General features: G+C 31.2%; 1 non-coding gene across 1 annotated transcript; it reads right to left on the bottom strand.

The window, feature by feature from the left end:
* Nucleotides 1–2,043: 2,043 nt before the first annotated feature.
* Nucleotides 2,044–2,150, bottom strand: LOC149514080 (small nucleolar RNA R71). Its single transcript, XR_016329455.1, has one exon. It is a non-coding gene; the product is annotated as a small nucleolar RNA R71 (small nucleolar RNA).
* Between the last annotated feature and the right edge of the window lie 2,401 nt (nucleotides 2,151–4,551).

Raw genomic sequence — 4,551 nt, 5'->3', positions numbered from 1 at the left:
TATTTTATAGTTATCTACATATCATTAAAAAGTTAAAATTTTGAAAACTTTTATGATTTTTTCTCAATAATAAAGTAAATTGGTGATGTTCATGTGTGCATGGAAAATTTTATTACTTTGAACGTCAATACCAAATCCTATGCAACCAATGTAAAGGTGGCAAAGTGAGGTCATAGAATGCAAAAATATGATCCATGCAAAGATGAAAAGCAATTCTAAGCCATCAAGAATCTAAATAAAAAATCCATAGAGATCCAAAAGATATGCTACCATTTGCTAGAATGAATGCAAGTGTGAATTATATGATCTCCTAATGAATTCCATGATTCATACAAACTCAAGAAAATATGGCATGTTAATGATAATTTGCTGAATCACACAAACCATGGAATTTCACACTTGACAGAATGCTCTCTTGGATTGCAAATGATGGGAAACAATAGTTTAAATGCGAAAAGTGAATTATTGAAAAATACCATGATTTATGTAAATCAAGAAAATTGGGTCTTAAATACTAATTTGTTGATGATTGACTGAAATCCCTTCTTGGATAGCAAATTATGGGCAACAATGGTGTTAAAGCCAAGAGCAAGGTTATGATCAATCATATTCATGGATAATCCCTCAATTAGTGCAAATGTAATTGATTACCTACCAAAGTCAAAATTGTCCAAATTCATCCCCCCTTGGCCAAAACGTACACTATAAATAGGCTATGAATTTCTCTTGTAATGGAAGTCTATCCTCCATCCCATTCTCCTATCCTTTTTTCCATTTTTTTTTATTTTTTTTAGTTTTTTTCAATTATTTTCTTCTTTTTCCGTTTTAGCTATAGTGATAGCTTAGCCTTTACTTTTGTTAACTTTGTTTTAATATTAAGTCTCTTTTACATTTACATAATCTCTATTTTATTTAGTTTAATGCAAGCAAAATGTTTTATCTTAATCTCTCTTAAGCAACCTTGTTTAGTTTCTTAAAGCATTTAGTTCATAGCTTATTTTTGCAAATCTATTTTCTTTTACTTTGTTCCATTTTGTGTTACTTAAAGCATTTTCTTTTACTTTTTAATATTGCAAACATTTATGTTTTTTGGCCAACTTCCATTTTCTTATTAAACCTTTCGGTTCTCTTATGATTCTAGTTATTTCAAATCTATTTTCCTTTGCTTTTATCCAATTAACCTACACTATTGCTAGTAAGATTTATATTTTGTTTAGCTTAGTTCTTTCAGCCTTCACATTATTAAGTCTCAATTTGTTATTTTCCTCATTCCAAACATTCAGCCATCTAGATATAAAGTTAAAAGGCATACATTCAGTACTTGATCTAGCACTATCATATAGTCATCATGGGATCAACAACCCTACTCTCACTTTATTACTTGATAGCAACTTGTGCACTTACAGCCTAATAAAAAGGAGAAATCAAGTTTTTAGTATCGTTGTCAGGGATTATCGCAGTGTTAAATACCAATATTGATAACTTTTCTTTTCAACTTTGTAATCTAGATTTCTTTTTATTTGTATTTGCTTTTATCGATTTTAATCCTTTCTTTTCTTTCCATGCGCAGCGTAAGAAGTGGTGACTTAGCTCATTTAGACAAAAAGATTGGAAGAATATTTAAAAGACTTAGGCATGAGCCAATCACGCCCATGGCCAATGCAACAAATGAAGGATAACAGACTTTAAGGAATTATGCAGTCCTTGACCTTGAAGGTTTCTAACCATCAATTTTATAGCTTGCAATTCAAGCCAATAATTTTGAGATCAAGCCATCTATCATCCAGACAATTTAAACATCAGTGTAGTTTGAAGGATTACTCCATGATTACCGTAACCTTCATCTTTCTAGTTTCTTAAAATTATGCAATACTTTTAAGTATAATAGAGTATTAGATGATGCAAGACTAAGTTCGTTTCCTTTCTCTTTTAGGGACAAAGCTAAGAGTTGGCTATCATCATTATCTTTCAGCTCCATCACAACGTGAGAGGATCTAGTTTAAAAATTCCTTGCAAAGTTTTTTCCCACTAGCAAAAACCATAAAGATAAGAAATGAGATCACCACATTTAAGCAATATGATGGTGAAACTTTGTATGATGCTTAGGAAAGGTATAAAGAGATGTTTCAAAAATGCCTACACCATGGATTACCACAGTGGCTGCAAGTCCAGATCTTCTACAATGGGCTTACTCCTTCCATAAAAACCACTATTAATTCTATAGTTAGAGCTGCTATCATGAACAAGACTACTAAAGAGGCTCATAAACTAATCAAGGAAATGGCAACCCATAATTATCAATGAGGAGCTAAGAAAGAAATAGTTGGCAAGTTTAAGTTAGATACCACTATAACATCCTAACTCACCACTTTGACTAAAAAAGTAGAAGCTCTAAGAACCCAACCTTATGCTAATTCGGTTCAATCATTCAAAAACCCTGGTTGGGAAACTTCAACTTAAAAGAAAGAATTTAAACCTAAAAAAGCTTTGTCACAAGTAATTCAAACCTAAGAACTTTTTTTATAAACCTGTGCCATCTCCCTTAAAAGCCTAAAAATCTAGTTGAATCATCTAACCAAAAAACTCACTAGAAACCTTGATCATCACATGAAGAATTAGAGACCATGACTCTTAGAAGTGGAAAAGTTTTACAGGAAAAACCAAGTGCTTAAAAAGTCACATTCAAAGATCCAATTGAGGATGTCATCATTAAAGATGACATGGATGAGAATAAAGAAAAGAAAAAACACATAGCAAAATAAGTAAGATCACAACCAATCCATTTATTGATTCTTTTCCCACAAAGATTTCAACATCGAAAGAAAGACAAGCAATTTGCAAAATTTACCAAAATCTTTAAAAACTTGTAAATGACCATTTCTTTTATGGAAGCCTTGAAGCATGTGTCGAAATATGCTAAATTTATAAAAGAAATTCTTTTCAAGAAAAAGAGATGGAAAGATTTTGAAATAATCACAACAGCAAAATAATGTAGTGCTATCATATAACAAAGACTACTACCTAAACTCAAAGATCTAGGGAGTTTCACTATAACTTGTATTATTGGTTGTTAACATTTTGATAAAGCTTTATGAATTAGTGGTGCTAGTATTAATGTTATGCCTTTGTCAATTTTCAAAAAAATTGGTATGGGAGAATTGAAACTAACTTTGGTAACTATCTAACTAGTTTATTGGTCCTTGAGGCATCCTACAATTATGGTGGAGGATATATTAGTCCAAGTGGGAGATTTAGTATTCCCAGTTGACTTCATAGTATTAGATATGGAGGAAAATGTTGGCATGCCAATCATCTTGGTAAGACCTTTTTTAAAACAAAAAAGGCCCTAATTGATATGCAAATGGGAGAACTCACACTAAAAGTGTAAGACCAAGAAGTAATTTTTGACATGAGTCAAGCAATGAAATGTCTTAAAAAAGTAGCCATTATGTCTAAAAAAGAAATAATTCAAGAGAAAATTGAAAATGTGGGATTCATAACTCTCTACAATGATGAGCTAAAGAAGAATGATAACTTAGAGTCATTTTTTTAGACTCTTAAACCATTAATTCAAAAAACCCCCAGTTTGGAGCTTAAACCTCTACCCCTTTATCTCACATATGCATTTTTAGAAAAATCATCCACTCTTCCCATTATCATTTATGAAACTCTAAGTAAGAAGCAAGAAGAAAAGTTGTTAGGCATATTAAAAAAACATAAGAAAGCTTTTGCTTGGTCAATTACAGACATCAAAGTTATAAGTCATATTATCTGTATGCATAAAATTCTATTAGAAAATAGATATAAGACAGCAACTGAGCAACAAAGGTAGTTAAATCCTGTGATGAATAAAGTTGTTAAAAATGAGATCATTAAGTGGCTAAATGCAAGAATAATCTACCCCATCTCCAATAATTCGTGAATCCAATCTAATGTGTACCAAAAAAAGAATAATGATGATGATAACTAATGATCACAATGAATTGATTTTTACTATAATAGTAACAGGATGAAGAGTTTGCAAGGATTACTAAAAGTTTAACAAGACTACACGTAAAGATCATTTATTGCTATAGTTTGTTGATCAAATGCTTGATAGGTTGGCTAGTCATAAGTACTACTATTTACTTAATAGGTGTTCAAGATATAGCCAAATTGTCATAGTGCCACAAAATTAAGCGAAAACAACCTTCACTTATCCCTATGACATATTTACGTTTCAAAGGATGCTATTTGGATTATGCAGTACTTTAGCTACTTTTCAATGTTGTATGATGACAGTATTCTTTAACATGGTAAAAGACATCTTGGAGGTATTTATCGATTATTTCTTAGTTTTTGGTGATAATTTTGATCTATATCTTGTTACATTATCCAAGGTGCTACAAAGATGTGAAGACACTAATCTAGTACTTAATTGGGAAAAGTGCCATTTCATAGTCCTAAAAGGAATCATACTTGGACACAAGGTGTCAACAAAGGGAATAAAGGTTGACAAAGCAAAGATTAAAGTAATAGAAAGGTTACCTTTCCCTACTTTAGTCAAAGAAA

This window comes from Durio zibethinus, chromosome 17, assembly GCF_047325235.1.
Source record: "Durio zibethinus cultivar Kanyao isolate XHJ-2024 chromosome 17, ASM4732523v1, whole genome shotgun sequence".
Taxonomy (NCBI): Eukaryota; Viridiplantae; Streptophyta; class Magnoliopsida; order Malvales; family Malvaceae; genus Durio; species Durio zibethinus.
This window is presented reverse-complemented; position numbering and strand designations above follow the sequence as displayed.